The 23205-nt window shown below is 37.9% G+C and overlaps 1 protein-coding gene across 1 annotated transcript in view; it reads right to left on the bottom strand.

Annotated features, from left to right (window-relative positions):
• LOC144577408 (uncharacterized) overlaps nucleotides 1-23205 on the bottom strand; it is a 107545-nt gene that overhangs the window by 4512 nt on the left and 79828 nt on the right. The gene's annotated exons all lie outside the window — the stretch shown is intronic.

Genomic DNA, 23205 nt, shown 5'->3' with positions numbered 1-23205 from the left:
AACTCTTTGATGACCAGATTTGCAGTTACCAGCAAAGGGACAACTACAACTCCAGTGACTTTCATGTGATGCTCTTATGCACAAAACACGTTTATGGTGGTAAAATGTCTCTGAAAGTGGTAAATGAAAACTATGGTCTCAAAATTGCCTCTCTACAACAAGAAAATTTGTTCCCAAACTTCTTAATCATCCTTTCTTTCATTGGAAGTTTAAAAATAGAGTGTTTTTGTTTTGGTTTGGTTTCAGAAAGCCATTAGTAGTCCAGAAACACATATGTAAAAACTGAATTCAAGTCACTCCCATACTGCAATGTTGCAGTTTTTCATTAGAGTATTACTCAGGCAGTATGTGTTGGGTGGCAGAAAATATTAGACCTGTTTCCAAAAAAAGCACAAATTAAATACTAATTTTAAGAGACACATCAAAAAATTGAATTTTTAAAAAACTAAGCCTAAATTTTCTCTTTACCCTTAAATTTTGGTAATACATATCAGCAAAATGAATTTAGCCTTTATCAGCAAAAAACCTTGATGTGGTTTGGCTCTATGTCCCCACCCAAATCTCATCTTGAATTGTAATCCCCATGTGTCGAGGGAGATACCTGGTGGAAGTTGACTGCATCATGGCGGCGGTTTCCCCCATGCTGTTCTTGTGATAATGAGTGAGTTCTCCCAAGATCTGGTGGTTTAAAAGCATTTGGCAGTTCCCCTCCTCGCATTCTCTTCTGCCACCATGCAAGATGTGCTTTGCTTCCCCTTTGCCTTCTGCCATGATTGTAAGTTTCTTAAAACCTCCCTGGCCATGCAGAACTGTTTTAAGTCAATTAAAACTCTCTTCTTTATAAATTGCCCAGTCTCAGATAGTTCTTTTTAGCAGTGTGGGAATGGACTAATATAGACCTTGATTTTCTATCCTTTTGTTTTCAAAGGCAGTTGATTTTAGGAGCAGAAATGAACCCATAGTCTGTAGGGTCCACTGCAATATAAGTATTATAATAGCTGTATAACTAAATTTGATGACTAATAGTTGGTATACCATTTTGCGTAGTATTTGTCTTTATTAGTGCATTAGGGGAAAGTGGTAAGGGTAGAAAAGAGGGTAGTTTATTCTTGAATTTTTTTAAAATCTTTATTAGATGTAAATTTATCAAAGGCAGAGGACACATACTATACATCCTAGAATCCACAGTACCTAAAATAATACCTTACATACAGGTGACAGGAAATACTTATTTAATGAACTGTTAATAAGACCAGTTACTCTATAACATCCCAGAAAAAAAAAATCTAGCTCTGGATTAACCCTAGTTCTAGATTTAAAGATTGTTACTTGGTTGGGAGAGGCTGCTCTCGCCTGTAATCCCAGAGCTTTGGGAGGCCAAAGTGGGGGAACCACTTGAGATCAGGAGTTTGAGATCAGCCTAGGCAACATGGTGAGACCCTGTTTCTACAAAAAAAGTATTTAAAAATTATCCAGGCATGGTGCATGTATCTACAGTTCTAGGTGGGAGGCTGAGGTGGGAGGATCACCTGAGCCTAGGAGTTTGATGTTATAATGAGCTATGATTGTGCCACAGAGTGAGACCCTGCCTCTAAAAAATTTTTTTTAATAATAATAATTTTAAAAGATTGATACTCTATTCACAATTGTAGAAGTGAAAAGAAATATTTCTAATTCCATGGGGATATGAGAAGAGAGTCAAGGTATCATATCTGCATCTCCATCCCCTCATTGTGCCTGCCCAGCACTTGCTCAGTTCATATCAGCCTTTCTTTAGTAGGCTATGTAGATAATTAGAGGATTTGTATAGTCTTTTCTGGAAAAGTGGTTGAGGCTGAGGTGTGTGACATCATAACAGGTGCTGGAAATGAGAGACAGACCACCAAATGCCCCCCAAAAAAAGTATGACCAAGACTGGCATGTGTAATAGAAAGAAAGGAGGCCCCCTCAGGCTGTACAGAAACAGAATATGCCCAGAGAAACCCAAAGACTAAAGATCTCTTCACTGTTTCTGTCCTTGGGTAACCCCAAAGGAATAAGTGTTTCTCATATATCCATAACTGGAATCATGGACCCTTCTCTGTATTTCTCCAGTGGTAAGAATTTCATAAGCTACTTGGTGATACAGTTAATTCTTATTTAACAAATATAAGAGTACAGTAGATACCATATACTAATTAGGTGGTTTCCAAGCACTTGATCTCATTCAATTAAACTTGGCCTATGTTCTTTGGTAGAAAACATAGTTTACATATATGTCCCCATCAAATCTCATGTTGAATTGTAATCCCCAGTGTTGGTGGTGGGGCCTGGTGGGAGGTGTTTAGGTCATAAAGATGGATTTGTTATGGCTTAATGATGTCCTCAGGATAGTGAGAGGGTTCTCATGAGATCCTGTCATTTAAGGTGTGTGGCACCTCCCCCCAACTCTCTTTCTCCTCTTCTCCACATGTGAGATGCTGGGTCCTGCTTTGCATTCTACCATGATTGAAAGCTTCCTGAGGCCTCACCAGAAGCCCAGCAGATGCCTGTGCTATGTTTCCTGTACAGCCTGCAGAACTGTGAGCCAACTAAGCCTCTTTTCTTTATGAATTAGGCAATTAAACCTCTTTTCTTTATCAATTATCCAGTCTCTGGTACTTCTTTTTTTTTTTTTTTAATTTTTTTCTAGAGGCAGAGTCTCACTATGTTGCCCAGGCTGGTCTTGAACTCCTGGGCCTGAGTCAACACACTTGGCAAGGTATTTCTTTATAGCAACACAAAACAACCCAGGAACACAAGAACAGTAGATTTGACTTATTAATTAATTAATTCAGTTAGTTGGTTAGTTAGTAGAGACAGAGTCTTAATATATTGTCCAGGATGGTCTCAAACTCCTGGGCTCAAGGGACCCTCCTGCCTCAATCTCTCAGAGCATTGGGATTACAGGCAGCATATCCAGCAAGAATTGACTTTTATGTCACTTCTGTGTCTCCTATATTCCCCTTTCCCTGAGAATACTTCACGAAGAGTCCCTAGGATCATTCAAGGAGCAATTCTGGCTTTTCTCAGTCTCTCATTTTTTGGCAGAAATGATTTGATTCTCTTAGTCAGCTTACTAACAGTTACCTAAAATTTTGCACACAGAATTTCTTGAAAGTGAATTTCCTCCTTTTCTGTGAAAATTCTACTCATACAAAATCCCTTCTGTTGTTGCCCCTCTGAAGTGCTTATTCTTTACCTAAATGTGACAGATTTCCTGACAATTCCAGGCTTGACTCATTGTCTTACCTGAAGAGTGTTAAGGTATTGATGGGGGTAGTTAGTCCACTCACATTTATTTTAATTAACAATATATTTAGTCTTATTCTTGACTTTTTATTTTAAATTCCCCATTTTTATTATTTCCTATTTGCTATGGTTTCTCTTTGCTTTCCCTGGATGAACCATTTTTTCTTTTTCTTTCTCTCTATAGCAGCGATGTCTTTTCTATCATGGGCCAGTTAATAAAGATTTTAGAGTTTGTCGGTCATACAGTCACTGTCATACTCTTACAGTGTCAGTCATACACTGTCACTCTCACATACTCTGATAGTATAGTGAGAAAACAGCCAACACATAAGTGAATGAACATAGGTTGTGCTTCAATAAAACTTTGCTTACAAAAGCAAGCATTGGGCCAGATTTGACCTATGGCTATAATTTACCAACCATTGCTGTATAGGACTAGAAGACTTATATCCTTCATTTTTAACAAACATATCTTATATTTATGAAAATACACATTCAGCTTCTATAACAGATAATCCAATACTATGACTTTATAAAGATAGGTTTTTTAAAAATTACCTGTGAGTGGTCAGGGCTTCTATGGCAACACAATGGTCCTGGGATGCAGGATCCTTTCTTCCTGGTACTGGTCACTAAGGAAATGCCCTCACCTGTATCTACATCTTCATCCACATTTCAGTCAGCGAAAAGGAGGAAGGAGAAGTGGAGAACATGCTCCTTCTCTTTAGGGGCACAGCCTGGAATATGCACACATCATTTCTGTATGCATCCCTGCAGCTAGAAGCTGGTCATAGGCCACACTTGGCTTATTAGGGAGCCTGGAATGTGTAGACAAATTTGAAGGCCATGCACCCAGTTACAAATCATATGACTGTAGAATGGGGAGAATAGATAGTTCCAGGTATCTAGCAATCTCTGCTATAACTAAAACTTTGATTTTCTGATTTTCTATAAGAATTAATCAGAATCTATGACCCCTCATCCAATCAAAACCATTAACATATATTAGCACATTTAAAATCCAGTTCCATTTGTAATTCTTTTATCTCTCTGTCACATCCCTTATTTAAGAGATGTGACTAGGCCGGGCGCGGTGGCTCACTCCTGTGATCCCAGCACTTTGGGAGGCCAAGGCAGGCAGATCATGAGGTCAAGAGATAGAGCCCATCCTGGCCAACATGGTGAAACCCTATCTCTACTAAAAATACAAAAATTAGCTGGGTGTGTTGGCACACACCTGTAGTCCCAGCTGTTCAGGAGGCTGAGGCAAGAGAATTACTTGAGCCCAGGAGGCAGTGAGCTGAAATGACACCCCTGCCCTCCAGCCTGGTGACAGAGCAAGACTCCATCTCAGAAAAAAAAAAAAAAAATGTTGTTACTGCCTTATTGATGGCCATTTTCTAAGGTCTGATCTCCCAACTTTCAGGTTAGTAACCTGTCTCTTTCTCTCCTTTTTTATGGCAAAAGCAAAAAACAGACCATTGGAGAACCTTAATGTTTTTTCTTTGAAAGACTTGGGTTTTAATTATGGTGGTTTACATAGAGTTTTGTGTTTAGTGGTGGACAACATGAAATGAAATGTTTGCTAATGTGATGTGACACTAAATGAAGGAACAACTCTCCACAGACAACATGTGTCAGTGAATTAATTCCCTGCAGTGGAAACTGTTCTCAGAACCTCAGTCATCATTTTCCTTTATGAATAATTTCCATTCGTACCTAAGGGTGCCTGACAGTTTGTTTACATGAACATTGGGAATAAATGCCAAAATTATTTGGCTTGGCGTCAAAACTGCCTCTATTTTTATTGTCTGCAGTGCTCTGATTCAGTGGATTTTAGTACGTTTTTTAACAATACATGAATTTGAGTCAGAGGAACTAGAGGAAAGGCTGGGATGACACGCACTTATAGGATATAAAGGGATGAGACGTCATCTATTGTTTGCCATGCCAACAACTCTTAAATTAATGCCCTTTCTCCTGCAGAACTGAATTGTTCTCATTACAATTGGGCACAAGCAGCTTGGCATAATTTGGCATGTTCATTTAAGAGGTTTTAAGTCTGAAGTCATTCTTGAGTTATTCTCTTAAGTTTTGTCTCACCCAAATTTTATCAGCTTTCATTAGGGTCTGAGTTTTTGGAAAACTTCCTCTCTACATGGCCATTAGAGGTTTGTAGTTGGTTGTGTGGGAATATAGCTTGACACAAGAAAAGGCAAACAAAAAATGCAGTGTTGTTGCTATAGAGGTTGGAATAATCTTTAGTGCATGCTCGTCCTCCTACTCTCTGATGTAAAATATTGAACCAACAATGAACTTTTTATTTTAAATTCTTCACTTTTCATTATTAAGTTAAAATTTACAGCATTGGAGTATATTAAAAATTTCTTCTTATGTGAAGAAGTAATTTGAACTCTCTCATTTAAGTCTTACTTAGTATCCCATGTGTCAGTGGAAAACCAGTATAATTTAAGTTGCATGTGGTTTCTTCCTGTTGCTAGAAGTAGAGTTTGCGGTGCAAGTTACTGAAAGTGAAAAACTGCGACCCTGGGGTTCATCACCTATTTCTCTGTGCCAAAGTGGAAACTAAAATCTATTCTGTAGGCAAGTCCTTGTTAGGTTTTACTCTGAAGATAGATGTAAAGCAAATGACTCCACATTAATTTGGGGAAAGCCCTGAACCACTGAAATAATACAAATATAGATGATTCAGACCAAGATGTTTTTATTCGGTGTAGTAATAGGAATTTGCTATGTTTTTAGCAAGACTTTGTCCTTGATGAAGTGTCTTTTCTCCAAATATATATGTGGACTAAATTGAATATTGTCCCAAAGGGTTAATTATTTAAGACTGAATAACTCAGACTTTGGTTAACATGTTGCCTATTACTTACCAAGATTGCATTGCAGTAGAGGGAATGGGGCATCAAACCATACTGAATTTTCTCCATCAGTGGTGTTAGAGTGGAAAAAAGGGGGGACTTTGTACTGAGAGAAGGAGATTTCTTTCTCTCTCTGAATGGCTGAGAAGGATGGAGAACTAGGCTCTTGGGAGAAAGGATATCCTATTTGTGGGGCCTGAAGCAGGTGCCTGTATATGGTAACCTATAGGGAAACTGTGGAGGAGTGTCATCTATTTGCTCTATTTAACTTTTTGATTTCAGAATTTCCCAAACTTCTTCAAATGAGGATCCCCTTCATTGTGCGACTCATGTTAATATGCCACAGAATACCCTTCTGAAGAATACACGATGAGGAGCGGTGTCAGCCAGACTTCCTCCTAGCATGCATCAGAGTCACCTGGGTGGATTGTTAGAACTTACATTGCTGGCCTTGTCCCTAGAGTGCCAGTTTCAGTAGGTCTGAGGTAGACTTGTGGATTTGCATTTCCAACACATTCCTGGGAGCATGCTGCTGCTGCTGGGTCCAGGAACCACACTTGAGAATGAATCACATACTGAAATAGTCTGGTTCTTCATTTGTCTTTCTAGAGTAACACAAATCAAATCAAGAAGTAGTTGTGCACTTATACCACAAGCAGGGCATGCAGGGCCTGTGCTGTCCCAGAAACACAAAGATACCCTAATGAAGAGGATCCCAGAGGCAAAATTTAAAAATACAGTCACCACTCAGAGCAAGAAAGTTTTAAAAAATCAGTAAGAATATATGACATTATCCAGGTTCCTTGGTTGTTTTTACCATTTAAATATTCAACAGTGCTTTTGTTTCCAGCATAAAATAATTGGGAGAAGATGGGGTTTTACTCATTAATATTAGCTCTGAATGTTCTGATATCTTGCAACCTCAAGAGCCATTTGGGCATGTTGGTTTATGTTATCCCAGCAGTTCAACATCTAGTCAATTAAATCTGAAGAAACCTAGTCATTGAATGATTTGGAATGTATAACAATAAACAACTGGTTTTATTGATTGCTTTGGCTGAATTGATTAAGTTCCTCAGAGAAATAGTAGAAACACTTCAGTTTGTATGACAGCTTTACATTTTTTCCTTTCCAGTAATTATAGCTTCTGTTGAGCCAACACTTTCAAAGGAAATACTGTGCAATGTTCTGAATTGATATCCCATTTACAATATATTATTATCTTCATTACATTTATCTGAAATAGGGAATTAGCAAAAACAAAAGTACATTAGAGTAGATGAGTTGCCTGTCCCCAGCCAAAGTTCATCTAGAGAGAAAAACATGCACATAATAACTACTTCTATAACTGTGAGGTGATTTTAAAATGATATGCATTATCAGCCTACAAATTCAAATATGCTTCATTCTAAGTTATTCTAGGCATTGCCTCTTGGCACAGCAGCATATGGCAATGAACTTGAAGAAAATGTCAAGGTCACTCATTCTGTGTTTCAAAGGCTTATGGAACTACCCATCTGTCTGTCTTCTTGTAATGTACATCATATGAGTATGGTAACCCAGAACTTACGCCACTTATGTATCCTAATATAATGGGCATAATGGATTGTGATCCTAATGAATGTACCACCATTATTTGTACCAACGCCACAATTCCCATGGCTCCCCTGAGCCAATGACTGAGCGCAATGAAGACACAAATACAATTCCATTCCTGTGAGACACAAGTGTTCTTGATATGATATGAATATGCTGCCTCCTCCAAAATTAATGTTGAAACCTAATCACCAATATGATGATATTGGAAGATAGGGCCCCTGAAAGATGATTAGGTTATAAGGGGCTCTTCCCTTGTGATTGGATTAGGGCCATATAAAAAGGGCTTGTGGTGTGGGCTTGCTCTCTTTTGCTCTTCTTCAGTATGAGGACACAGCAAGAAGGTCCTTACTAGGCACCAGGTGCTGATGCCTTAATCCTGGACTTCCCATCCTCCAGAACCATGAGGAAATAAATTTCCTTTTTTTAATAAATTACCCAATCTCAGATGTTCTGTTCTAGCAGCAGAAATGGACTAAGTCTGTCTTCCAGTGGGTACTTTGGCTTAAGAACTGCCCAATGGCCTTGCTGCCACAGGGGTCAAACTTTTGTTTCTGTATGAAGGCACTTTCTGCCTACTCCTGGTCTTTCTAAATTTATTGTTCACCTGCATTACTTCCTGCATCTCAAAAGACTCAAATTAACACAATGACCATGATTCTTATAGCAGCACACGAAACAAAATCAAGATAACCTTTAGTTTTTGAATAAATTTTAAGTCACAGGAAAAATGTTGGTCATAAAGTAAAAAAAGAAAAAAGAAAAAAGAGGGGTCCAAAGTGGCTCCGGCCGGAGGTAGTGGTGCTTGCAAAGGCGAGGTCATGAGTTCAAGGCTAACCTGAGCAACCATATAAGCTCAAACAGATTGGCAAAAAAAAAGAAAGAAAAATTTGAAAGTTTAATAGCTTTCTAGTCAGAGACACAAATTAAATGCAAAACCAGTTGATGTTTTCTGATGTTATATCCTTTGTACTTGACATGTCAAAAATTCAAGGTAGCACATTGCTATGATTGAGTCTGCTTGTCCTGATAATGCATCTCCTCCATTCAAAGATTGATAGAGAGTCATTGAAAACTGTCTTACATGTAAAAATTTATAACCTTTGGTTACTCTTACTAGTATATTTTAGGTTATCTACTTGCTTCTTTTTTCTGCAGGAAAATCATATGGTAACTGTGTGGATGTTATTTTAAAAATAAAAATCACCACCTAGTTTCAGTTACCATTTTAGTATGCTTCTGTTTTCTCGTGTGTGTGTGTATACATATGTATATATTTACACAGTTAAGGTAATACTACATATGCAAATTTGGTATTCTGCTTTTCCTATGGCATTAAGATTTTTTAGTAGAGTACTTTATATGATTGTACACTATTCTATTGTATAATTATACCATTATTTACTTAACTCTTCCTTTATTATGTACATTTAGATAATTTCTAGCTATTATAAACAGCCCATAATGAATACTTTTTTTTTTTTTTTTTTTTGAGTTGGAGTCTTGCTCTGTCACCCAGGCTGGAGTACAATGGTGCCATCTTGGGCAACTGCAAACCCCCGCCTCCTGGATTCAAGCAATCCTCCTGCCTCAGCAGCCTCTTGAGTAGCTGGGGTGACAAGTGTGTACCTTCAAGCCTGGCTAATATTTTGTATTTTTAGTATAGATAAGGTTTCACCATGTTGGCCAGGCTAGTCTTGAACTCCTGACCTCAAGTGATCTACTCACTTTGGCCTCCCAAAGTGCTGAGATTACAGGTGTGAGCCACCATGACTGGCCTGAATATTCTTATATATAAAACTTTACATTTTATAATTTTTTTATTTATATAGGTCCTTAGATTAGAAGTGCTTCCAGGCTTCCTAATAAGTCTGCAGTTTGGGGAAGAATCAACAGGCTCACTACCCACATCTACACAGCATGTTGTTAGAAAGACACAGACTTAGGAGTCAGAAGACTCACTATTCCACTAACTACCTGTGTGCCTTAAGCAAACCTGTTTATGACAGTGTCCACAAGTGCACAATCAGGGGGCTGAATCAGGTAATCCCTCTCATCCTGTCCATGTTTAATATTCTTGGATTTGCTTAGTGGACCTGTCTCCTATCCAATGCCATCATTTTTATATGCCCTTAGGGCTACATAGACACCAGGAATACCACTGGTAATAGATCTAGGATATTACTATGCTTTATGCACCAAAGAACATTCAACATTATATTGGAATGTGGTTGGTTCTGTGACTCTCCACCTCATATAACTTATTGTTTGTGTGTTTTTAAATTAACTTTGGCTCCTAAGTGCTATGAAGTATAGCAGTTATATTACAGCCATGTGAACCTGCTCACTGAGCCTTCTAATATTAACTCAAAGCTACATAACTGTGTTCCCTGCATTTACATCTGGCTCGATCATCGTAAAACGACTCTATTAAGTGTTTCTCCATGCATGTCCTTGTGCCAGGAATTGAATTACAAAGCCATTATTTTTGATGTTAAGGAATTTCCAACTGAAGAGCCACAGTGCTTTGAGGGGAGGTGTAAAGGACAAAGAGGCATCCGAGGAACCAGTCTGAACCTCAGTGCCTGCCAAGGGCTGCCCGTCATGGGATGTTGGGAAAGAAGATCTCTGAGGAATTCCGAATTTAAAGAGGCTGCAGCTGGTGCAATATCATGCGCCTCAGAGAAAAGGGCTGTGAAGAAAATGGGATTTGGAAGCTTCTCAAAAGAAGTAGCAAGCCTTAGACTTTGCCATAGAAAGAACATTTCAAAATCTGGGACCTAAATATATGAAAATTTCTCCCTGATAAAGGGGGAAACAGAGCCAGCTGATGTTTCACAGAATGAAAAATGAGCTACAGAATAAGCATGACAATAACTTTGGAAAGGTGGGCCTTAGCAAAGGACAGTACAAACATTTCATGGGAGTTAGTGTGGAGAATTAAGGCTAAGCACTTAGGTAAGCTAAGACACTTACATGAAAAAATACAATTACTGCCAGTTGCACTAGATCTCTAATTAGGTCCCCCTTATTGCTTTTAATAACAATCACTCCTTATGGAATACTGTAGATCTGGCTATTTGCTCACAAATATTGTAAACTTTACCTGGCTTTGCCATCGAGTACTCCATCAAAACTTTGGGTAAATATAGGGAAAATTCAGCTTCTCCTCTAAATGGATTTGAAGTAAAGGGAGTGGGTTGTTGAGTTTTGAAAATATTAATATAAATCAGCTAATACCAGGCTACAATATGTTTTCTGAATGAGCATATCTTTATAGACTAACAAGTATTTGCATACCATGCTATCCATACATGAATTTTAGTAACTTGAATTCTAGTCCAGAAGAGCCTTATAAGGTTTGAGCTCTCCTGATAGCAAAACCTAGGCAAGTACTGGGGTGTGTTAGTTAAATTGGGAGGAGATCCCAGGAAACAGGAGTGAGATGGCTAAGAGTGTGAGACAGAACAGGAGAAAGGCCAATGTGGGGTGACTTGTACCTGCTATGGACATCAGGGACTCAGTCCCACACAGACCCCTAAAGGAACTGTGGAGAATGTGCCTCAGAATGTTCCACTGAAGAACAGAGAAACTGGAGAGTTTATTTGCTAACTTCTGTTACTCATTCATTGAAGACTAAAGTTAGCCCCTGTATCAGTCAGGGTTCTCCAGAGAAACAGAACCAACAGAGGGGGAAAAATTATGTGTGTGTGTGTGTGTGTGTGTGTGTGTGTGTGTGTGTGTGTTTTCTTAGTCCCTTTGTCTTGCTATAAAGGAATATCTGAGTCTGGGTAATTTACAAGAAAAGAGGTTTATTTGGCTCATGGTTCTGCAGGCTGCGTAAGTAGCATGCTACCAACAACTGCTTCAGGGGAGAGACTCAGGAATCTTCCAGTCATGGTGGAAAGTGAAGAGGTAGCAAGTGTCACTTGGTGAGAAAGGGAGCAAAAGAGGAAAAGAGTTGCCAGGCTCTTTAACAATCAGTTCTCTTGGGAACTAATAGAGAGAGAACTCATTCATTATCATGAGGACAGCCCCAAGCTATATATGAACGATCCACCCACATGACCCAAATACCTCACACCAGGTCCTACCTCCAACATTAGGGATCAAATTTAAACATTTTATATATATATATATAAAATATTGAATATATATACATATGCATAATATATATGTAATATGTATATGCACATATGTATTATATATAAGTATATGCACACACACATATGCATATAAAAGGAGATTTACTATGGGAATTGGCTCACACAATTATAGAGGCTGAGAAGTCCCATGATCTGCTGTCTGTAAGCCAGAGAATCCAGAAAGCTGATAGTGTCATGTAATTGAAGTCTGAAAGCTTGACAAACAGGCACTCCAGTGTCCAAGGACAGGAGAATATGCCTCAGCTCAGGGATAGACAGAGAGAATTCACCCTTCCTCTGCCTTTTTGTTCTAACTGGGCTTTCAGTGGGTTGATGATACCCACCTACATTGGAGAGGGTTGATCACTTTACTCAGTCCACTGGTTCAAATGCTATTTTTTTTTCTAGAAATACTATCACAGACACATTTGGAAATAATGTTTATCCAGCTATCTGGGCATTCCTTAGCCCAGTCAAATTGAGATATAATATTAACCATCACAGTTCCCTGAGACATTAAACTCCCCACGCTTCCAGATTTTATCTATGAAGAATGGGTGAATATTGAAGAATGTCATAAAGCAAAAATGCTGAGTCTGTGCTGAAATCAGATGGGCTAAAGGGGCATGGTCCTTAAGCCTACAAGGAACAGCCACCATTGACTATTCAGTGATACCAGTGCCTCACTCACTGGTGCCTTACTGTTGTCTTAGTAAACGGACTGTCTCCTGGAACTTCTTGGACATAGGTATTTGTTAAATTCTCTGATATCATGTAATAAACCAATTCTGATGTGCCCTTTTACTCTTCTCTCCATACTTCATCTCCTTTATTATAAATTGTCATCATGTCCAAGCACCAAAGAACCCGGCCAGCATTCTATTAATTGTCCTGCCAGGGAGTTAAATCCTGAGTCATGGGAGGGTGCTCCCAGGTCAATAAATGCCCCTCTATATAACTTTAAATTCCACCTTACTTTGTCCAACTCTGTCAAAATCCAGTCCCACATATATTCTCAGGTTCCTGCCAGTACATATCGGTAAGATCCTGCAGTGTTTTCAGAAGAAACCTGGCTTTTCCTGTGGCAGGGAATGCTTGGGTTGTGCTGAGAGATTATTCTAATTGTTAATCCAGTGGTAATGATAGTAGGTGGGGGTCAATCTGGAAAAGGAGAAGCATCATCTTACATCTCAGGTCTTCGTGTCATCTGTTGGCAAAGAGGGCTACCCATCTTTAGCAAGAGGGGGAAGAATGCTTCTCCCAACTTGGGGGAATATAGGGCTTGTGGTACTGTGTTTGGGAGCCTCTTTGCAGAGGAGTAAAGCATTCCCAGCATCAAACAGCTGTGAATCTAGGGTCTTTTTCACAATAAAGAAGGCCTTGTTCTCTTGCTCCCAGCATACCTCAGGTGGTAGCAGCAGAAAGTTGTCAAAAAGCAGCAATAGAAACCTTTCTAAGGGAGCTATCTAATTAGAACTCAATCAAGAATATTTGCTTTACGTGGAACTTGAAAAGAAATAGCTTCTAACTGATATCAACTATGTGTTAGGATAGGATGAGTGTTAGGATAGGCCAATATGGATATGATGAATTGAATGAACAGGGAGCCACATGCACTCATCAAAAAAGAATCCAGAAACATATTTGTATACCCATATTCATGGCAGCAGCATTATTCACAGCAGGCAAGGGGTAGAAGTAACACAAATGTTCATTGATGAATGAATGGGTAAACAAAATATGATATATACATATAATGGAATATTATTTAGCCTTAAAAAGGAAGGAAATATTCCAGTAATCCAAATTCTGGGTATATATCCTAAAGAATTGAAAGCAGGTTCTCAAAGAGATATTTGTACATCCATATTCATAACAGCACTATTCACAATAGTTAGAAGCAATCTAAATGCTGAGTCAATGTGGTCTTCTAACTATACAATCATATTGCCTGCAAATAGAGAAAATTTGACTTCTTCTTTTTTTAATGGAATGCCCTTTATTTATTTTTCTTGCCTGATTGCCCTGGCCAGAATTTCCAATACCATGTTGAATAGGAGTGGTGAGAGAGGACATCCTTGTCTAATGCCAGTTTTCAAAGGGAATGCTTCCAGTTTTTGCCCATTCAGTATGACATTGGCTGTGGTTTTGTCATAAAAAGCTCTTATTATTTTGAGATACATTCCATCGATACCTAGGTTATTGAGAGTTTTTAGCATAAAGGGCTGCTGAATTTTGTCAAAGGCCTTCTCTGCATCTATTGAGATAATCATGTGGTTTTTGTCTTGGTTCTGTTTATGTGATGGACTACATTTATAGATTTGCATATGTTGAACCATCCTTGCATCCCAGGGATGAAGCCAACTTGATCATAATGGATAAGCTTTTTGATGTGCTGTTGGATTTGGTTTGCCAGTATTTTAGTGAGAATTTTTGCATCAATGTTCATCATGGATATTGGCTTGAAATTTTCTTTATTAGTTGTGTCTCTGCCAGGTTTTTGTATCAGGATGATGTTGGTCACATAAAATGAGTTAGGGAAAATTCCCTCTTTTTCTATTGTTTAGAATAATTTCAGAAGGAATGGTACCAGCTCCTCTTTGTACCTCTGGTAGAATTCGGCTGTGAACCCATCTGGTCCTGGACTATTTTTTGGTTGGTAGGCTATTAATTGCTGCCTAAATTTCAGACCTTGTTGTTGGTCTATTCAAGTATTCAACTTCTTCCTGGTTTAGTCTTGAGAGGGTGTAAGTGTCCAGGAATTTATCCATTTCTTCTAGATTTACTGATTTATTTGCATAGAGGTGTTTATAGTATTCTACGATTCCAGTTTGTATTTCTGTAGGATTGGTGGTGATATCCCCTTTATCATTTTTTATTGCATCTATTTGATTCTTCTCTCTTTTTTTCTTTATTAGTCTGCCTAGCGGTCTATCTATTTTGTTGATCTTTTCAAAAAACCAGTTCCTGGATTTGTTGATTTTTTGAAGGGTTTTTTTGTGTCGCTAACTCCTTCAGTTCTGCTCTGATCTTAGTTATTTCTTGTCTTCGGCTGGCTTTTGAATGTGTTTGATCTTACTCCTCTAGTTCTTTTAATCATGACGTTAGGGTATCAATTTTAGATCTTTCCTCATTTCTCTTGTGGGCATTTAGTGCTATAAATTTCCCTCTCCACACTGCTTTCAATGTGTCCCAGAGATTCTGGTACATTGTATCTTCATTCTCTTGGTTTCAAAGAACAGCTTTATTTCTGCCTTCATTTCATTATTTATCTAGTAGTCATTCAGGAGCAGGTGTTCAGTTTCCATGTAGTTGTGCAGATTTGAGTGAGTTTCTTAATCCTGAGTTCTAATTTGATTGCATTGTGATCTGAGAGACTGTTATGATTTTTGTTCTTTTGTATTTGCTGAGGAGTATTTTACTTCCAATTATGTGGTTAATTTTAGAGTAAGTGCAATAGGATTCTGAGAAGAATGTATCTTTTGTGGATTTGGGGTGAGAGTTCTATGGATGTCTATTAGGTCCATTTGGTTCAGATATGAGTTTAAGTCCTGGATGTTCTTGTTAATTTTCTGTCCCATTGATCTAATATTTCTAAAATCTCCTTAAGCTGATAAGCAACTTCAGCAAAGTCTCAGGATACACAGCAAAAGAAACCATCATTAGAGTGAACTGGCAACCAACAGAATGGGAAAAAATTTTTGCTATCTACCCACCTGACAAAGGGCTAATATCCAGAATCTAAAAGAACTTAAACAAATTTACAAGAAAACAAACAAACAACTGCATCAAAAAGTAAGTGAAAGATATGAACAGACACTTCTCAAAAGAAAACATTTATGCAGCCAACAAACATATGAAAAAAAAGCTCATCATCACTGGTTATTAGAGAAATGCAAATCAAAACCACATTGAGATACCATCTCACACCAGTTAGAATGGCGATCATTAAAAAGTCAGGAGACAATGGATGTTGGAGAGGATATAGAGAAATAGGAACACTTTTACACTGTTGGTGGGAGTGTAAATTAGTTTAACTATTGTGGAAGACAGTGTGGTGATTCCTCAAGGATCTAGAACTAGAAATACCATTTGACCCAGCAATCCCATTATTGGATATATACCCAAATGATGATAAATCATTCTATTATAAAGACCCATGCACATGTATGTTTATTGCGGCACTGTTCACAAAAGAAAAGACCTGGAACCATCCCAAATGCCCATCAATGATAGACGGAATTAAAAAAAAATGTGGGGAATGATCCAAGATGGCCGATCGATAACAGCTCGGGATTGCAGCTCTCAGTCAAAGCGCAGAGAACTAGAGGACACCACACTTTCAGACAAATTCTGGTCACTCACGGAGCAGAAGATCTCCAGTGGAGGAACCACACGAGTTGCCAGTGCGACTCTTGTGGCTGGCGCGGCAGCTCTTGGCGCAGAGTAAATGAGACTGGTTCCCCTTCTGACCGAGGTTTGGAGCCCGGGGAAGGCAGAGTCGCCCATTACGGACACAAGAAGGAAGCCAGACAGGAGAATCCTGGGCAGAAAATCACCGTCAGTCTTAACGCTGCCATTCTGGCCCTGGGAACTAACAACTTGGACGTTCAATCAAGAGGCCTAATCTGAAAGCTGGTAATTTCAAAGACGACAGGAGGATGAATTTACAATGATGGGAAGAAACCAGCATAAAAAGGCTGAGAATACTCAAAATCAGAATGCCTCTCCCTCTAAAGATGATCACAGTTCCACATCAACAATGGAACAAGGCTTGACGGAGAACGAGCGCATCCCAATGACAGAATCACTCTTCAAGGAATGGATAATAAGAAACTTCTGTGAGTTAAAAGAACATGTTGTAGCCCAATGTAAAGAAACTAGGAACTTTGAAAAAAGGTTTGACGAAATCCTATTGAGAATAGACAACTTAGAGAGGAATATAAGTGAATTAATGGAACTGAAGAATACAATACAGGAACTCTGAGAAGTATGCACAGGTTTAAACACTCGAATTGTTCAAGCAGAAGAAAGGATAACAGAGGTCAAAGTCCAACTTAATGAAAGAAAACAAGAAGAGAAGATTAGAGATAAAAGGATAAAAAGGAATGAGCAAAGTCTCCAAGAAATGTGGGACTATGTGAAAATACCAAATTTACGTTTGATAGGTGTACCTGAATGCGACAGAGAGAATGAATCCAAGCTGGAAAATACTCTTCAGGATATTATTCAGGAAAATTTTCCTGAACTAGCAAAGCAGGTCAATATTCAACCCCAGGTAATACAGAGAACACCACAAAGATATTCCTCAAGAAGAGCAACCCCAAGGCACATAATCGTTAGATTCACCAGGGTTGAAACGAAGGAGAAAATACTAAGGGCAGCCAGAGAGAAAGGTCAGGTTACCCACAAAGGCAAGCCTATCAGACTTACAGCAGATCTCTCAGCAGAAACTCTACAAGCCAGAAGAGAGTGGGGGCCAATATTCAACATCCTCAAAGAACAGAACCTTCAGCCCAGAATTTCATATCCAGCCAAACTAAGCTTCACAACTGAAGGAAAAATAAAATCTTTTATGAACAAGCAAGAACTCAGAGATTTTATTACCACCAGGCCTGCTTTAAAAGAGCTTCTGAAAGAGGCATTACACACAGAAAGAAACAACCAGTATTAGCCTTTCTAAAAATATACCAAAAAGTAAAGAGCACCAACATAAAGAAGAATTTACTTCAACGAATGGATCAAACAGCCAGTTAACATCAAATGGCAGTAACCCTAAATTTAAATCAACTAAATCCCCCAATCAAAAGACACAGCCAAAACCCAACAGCATGTTACATCCAGACCTGTTTCACATGCAAGGATACACAAAGACTCAAAACAAAGGGATGGAGAAAGATTTACCAACCAAATGGAGAGCAAAAATAAATAAATAAATAAATAAATAAATAAATAAATAAATAAAAAGCAGGAGTTGCAATTCTCATAGTGGATAAAATAGATTTTAAAGCAACAAAGATATAGTGGTAAAAGGATCAATGCAACAAGAAGAGCTAACGATCCTAACACCCAGATACATAGAGACTTAGATTCAATGAGACAGAAAATTAATAAGGATATCAAGGACTCGAACTCAGATCCAGAACAAGTAAACTTAATAAATATTTATAGAGCTCTCCACTTCAAATACATAAAATATACATTCTTGTCAATACCACATCACACCTACTCATAGGTTTAAATGAAACATTGATGGGCCATTATTAATACCCATTTTTTTTTTCAGAATAAAGCAATATTTCCATTCACCCTCCCTCTCTCTCTTCCTCTTTCTTTCTCTCCTTTACTCATTTTTTTTCTTTCCTTCTCTCAAAAAAAGAAATCAACTTGTAAACCTCTAGATCCAGGTCGGCAATGTCTCTCTCATTGCTTGAATTCCTTCCTTCCCTTCCCTCCCTCCCTCCCTCCCTCCCCCCTTCCTCCCTTCCTTCCTTCATCCCTTCCTTCCTCCCTCCCTTCCTCCTTCCCTCCTTTCCTGCCTTCCTCCCTCCTTCCCTCCAAAAAAAAAAAAGAAAGAAAAAAAAATGTGGCATATATATATCATGGAACACTACGCAGCCATAAAAAAGGATGGATTCATGTCCTTTGCAGGGACATGGATAAAGCTGGAAACCACCATTCTCAGCAAACTGACACAAGAACAGAAAACCAAACACTGCATGTTCTCACTCATAAGTGGGTGTTGAACAATGAGAACACATGGACACACAGAGGAGAACATACACACCAGGGCCAGTGGTGGGGAGGGGTTCTAGGGAGGGATAGCAGAGGGTTGGCGTATAGGGGAGGGATAGCATTAGGAGAAATACCTAATGTAGGTGATAGGGTGATGGATGCAGCAAACCGTCATGGCACGTGTGTATCTATGTAGCAAACCTACATGTTCTGCAAATGTACTCCAGAACTTAAAATATAATAATAATAATAAATAGAAGCAACCTAAATGCCTATCAAGAGATGAATAGATAAACAAAATGTAGTATGTGCAAACAATGGAGAATTATTCATCCTTCAAAAGGCAGGACATCTTGTCACATGCTATGACATAGATAAAGCTTGCTGAATGAAATAAGTCACAAATGACAGACTGTGTGATCCCACTTATAGGAAGTATCTAAAGTTGTCAAGTTAATAAGAACAGAAAGTAGAATGGTGGTCATTGGGCTGAACAAAGAAGGAAAATGGGAGTTGTTCAGTAGATATTGAGTCTCAGTTTTGCAAAATGGAAAACTTCTAGACATCTGTTTCCCAACAATGTAAGTACGCTTAACACTACTGAAATGTACACCAAAAAATGTTTATGATGGTAAAATTTATGTTTTTTTACCACAATAAAAAAGAAATTCCAATGCATGCTATGATATGTATGAACCTTAAAGCCATGCTAAATGTAATAAGCCAGTCACAAAAAGACAAATCCTTTATGATGGATATTATATGAGTTACCTAGAGTAGTCAATTCACAGAGATAGAAAGGAGATGATGGTTGCAGGGGGCTTGTGAGAGGTGGGAATCAGGAGTTTTGATTTAATGGGTACAGAGTGTTAGTTGGGGAATGTGAAAAAATTCTGGAGATATATGGTGGTGATAGTTCCACAACAATGTGAATGGACTTAATGTCACTGAGCTATGTCTTTCTAAATGGTTAAAATGGAAAATTTTATGTGACATATATTTTACCATAATAAAAAGAGAAAAACCCAGAGAGAAGACAAGTATTTTCTTGTGTAATGAAAAATATCCCACTCACAAATCAGAACCCCTTCTTTCAGTCACTGATGGGATAAAACAAGATGGATTTCACTCAAGTTTATATTCTGAAGCACCCCAGAGCAGGCTTCTCTCCTAGTGAGTCTTTTCTCCTTGCAGAGAAGATTAAAACAAAAAACAAAACAAAAACCGGGAGTACAAATTAGGTTTATAAGAAATTATGTCTTTTCAAACTCTGGCTGCTCTGTTTGCTATCATTTATTGAATGCCTACAATGAACTGGGTGATCTGTAAACCTCAGAATTACTCCTATCACATGCCTTTTTTTTTTTAACCAATTAGTAAACTGAGACTCAGAGAAGTTGTATCATTTCCTGTGTCCTTAAAGTTAGTAATAAGATGGAAGCAGCATTTGGACCAAGCTGTGCCTTATTTGAGAATCACTGTACTATCCTCTCTGTTATTAGACAACCACTTGCAATGCTCTTTGCTGGCCAGACTTCCATCAAAAAGGGACATGGTTCAGGCACATGCAATTTTAGTTCATTTCAACAAAAGGGACAGGATGCTGGTCACTGTCCTGGAAACTGGAATATCATGAGTGACCTTACAGTACCCATTTCCATAGATTTTATAAAATGCCCTTCTGATTGTGACAAGAAAGCTAAAGTACCCAAAATATTTCTTTGAAGAAGCCAGCTTGAAAGTGCTACCACTTTGAGTAATACAATAAATTTTAAAATCTGTGATACCCGCAGTGATATTCAGATAGAAAAAGGGAAAAGAGGAAAATAATCTTCTTTACATAAAAATGAAAGCTAATTAAGATAGAAAAAATGATTTAATTAGAAAATCATTTTACAGCCTTTATAGAATAATTGATTTAAGTAAGGATTAGAAAAAAGATGCTAAAACCATTGGGTGAAAGTTTGAAGAATAAGGTAGTTACATTATCTCAAATTATCATCACATAGATTCTTTTTTAATGAAAGAAGAAAAAAGAGAGGTTTACAATGACTGTATCAGACAGACACACCTTAATCAAGGGATCAAACTGTTTCTCACTAATAAAAGAACAAATTGACATTCTATGGCTTCTCCTCATATACCACAAGGGGAAATATGCAATATCACCTATGTAGTATTCTTGTCAAAATGTTTAATTTGAATCTAATCATAAGGGCCAATCCAAAATTGTGGCACCTTAGGCAAGACAACAGCTCATGCTCCTCAAAATGTCAGTGTCAGAGAAGATAAAAGGTGTGTAGTGGGGAGGGTTGGATACTATTCTAAGAGAAATAGAAGAGTGTAACAGTCAAATGTAATGCATAAGCCTGGATTTAATCTTGGATTTTAAAAATACATGTAAAGGCCATTTTGGGGATAGTAGAGATTTAAATATTGATCTTTAAATATAGATGGTTATATTATCAGATGATGTTAAATTTCTTGTAAATGATAATGGTGTGAAATTTAAGTAAGAATGTCATTTGGGATAGTGTCATGATGCTTGCAAGTTATGTTTAAAACGAATAAGAAATATATTTTTTCCATATTATATGTAACATATAGAGGTTATATTCATATATGAATATAAATAAATACAAAGAGACAGAGAGGCAAGTAGAGACAGAGAAGGCCTAGAAACAATGATCAACCTAGTAGGAAGGGCATCTCTAGCACCCAAATTGTGGTCTTAAAATACTGTTTGTCACTAAAGGAAACCAGTGCTTCTGGAAGAAAAGGTGGATTCCAGATCTGTCTCAGAAAGTGATGAGATGAGCCTGGAATATATTGTGTATCAAGTACCAAAGAAGTTAGCAAAGACTACTAGAGTTACATCAAAAAGGCTCGGGAGCCAACTTAAGCTCTCATTGCCCAAAGATGGTACAGCTGGAACTCAACGATGGTAATAGTAATTTTGATGGAACTAATTGGGTTGGAACTAATCAAATATACTTAAATATATGAGCTCATATGATATATCTACAGAAAAACTGATCACCGTCACAATGTTACAGGATACCAATTCACCGATTCCTTCAGGAAACAGCAGAGGACAGAGGGACAGAATCGCATCCTGAGTTGTGCAATCAGCAATCAGCAAAATCCAGACTGTGAGAAACTCTATAGGTCCAAGCACCCAGATAAAATATGAGGAAAAGAAGTGGATGCTCAAATTAAAACTTAAAAAACACTTTTTTTTAAATGAGCAAGACTAAAACCATAATATTCAGGGATGCACAATTGGATGGTAAGACTATTTTTAAAGCAGCAATTACTATAAAGGTCATTGGAGAAAGAAAGTAATCATTTGGATAGGTGCACATGGGAAGGGCTTCTGAAGGAAAGGCAATATTTTGTTTATTATTATCTTGGACTTAAAAATATATGTAAAGGCCATTTACATGTATAATGAATTATAATATATCTAATATACCATACATTTGTTTAAGTAAACCGAAACTTCAGGGCCAGGTGCCAGATATAATATTCCTGAATACCAAATATCTCAGTGCTTCTTTAAGATCAGATTGGCAAAATAAAACATGCTCTGATTTCTCTTTGGAAAGCTGGCTTCTCTTTGGAGTTATGAAGCACAGGCTACACTGGTTGCAGTGAGTGTGCCATTCAGACCTGATGCCCTGATAGGTGTACTTTATAGGACAAAACCTTCCATTTCATTATGCAGAGTTTAAAGTCCAGACAGTAAAATTTATCTCTAAAATGCCCCCCCTTCACTTATTCAACAGCTGCTCAATCTCAAGTTAGTATCCAAAGTAAAACATAATGTTGTGTGGTTTTTTTCAAGGCATTACTGCCTCAATTTCATGCTAGCATCAGCACCATATGCCTACTGGTGTGGCAAATTGAGAAGAAAATGTTTCTGTGACTGCTGATTTTAAAAATAACATATCTAATGAACCAGCTGTGATTAGATAAAAAAGCATTAAGAATCATTTCTGCAGTTTATTTTATCCTAAACAGTTCTCAAACATTATTTTTTCAAAACTGTAATACAGATATCATACAGATGGCCCATTTAATAGGTTCTATTTTAAACAGGCCAACTGGGAGATTATTGTTTTTATCAAAATGTGGGAAAAATAGTTTATTCCAGGTCAAAGGGGCAGAACTGAAAATAAATTATGATTTTGACAAAAAGGCTTACATTTTACCAGGCGGTATTATCAGTTCATGAAGGTACAGTGATTTGTCCCCCTGGAACTTAAAAGCAAGAGAAATAAGAGTTAAACCATGTAATCAACAGATAACAATCAGAGCTGAGAATGCTATTTAGAGATAGAACAGCTGTTGGGTCAGCAACATGGACTATAAAAGCATAAATATAATACCTAAAGAATGTTTTCATCCAAAGTATGTGAGAATGTGTAAGAGGGAGCAAAGTTGGTCCATCATAAAAACACAGAAACACAGGAAGATGGGTGTCACTAAGGAAGTGTTGGCTGTGTACATTTAAACATTTTTTAGGGGACAGGGAGCCTCACAGTATCATAGCAAGAACTTTTTTTTTCTTGTGA

Source organism: Callithrix jacchus, chromosome 8 (assembly GCF_049354715.1).
Source record: "Callithrix jacchus isolate 240 chromosome 8, calJac240_pri, whole genome shotgun sequence".
Lineage (NCBI taxonomy): Eukaryota > Metazoa > Chordata > Mammalia > Primates > Cebidae > Callithrix > Callithrix jacchus.
Note: the sequence above shows the minus strand (reverse complement) of the source record. Positions and strands in the feature narration are given on the sequence as shown.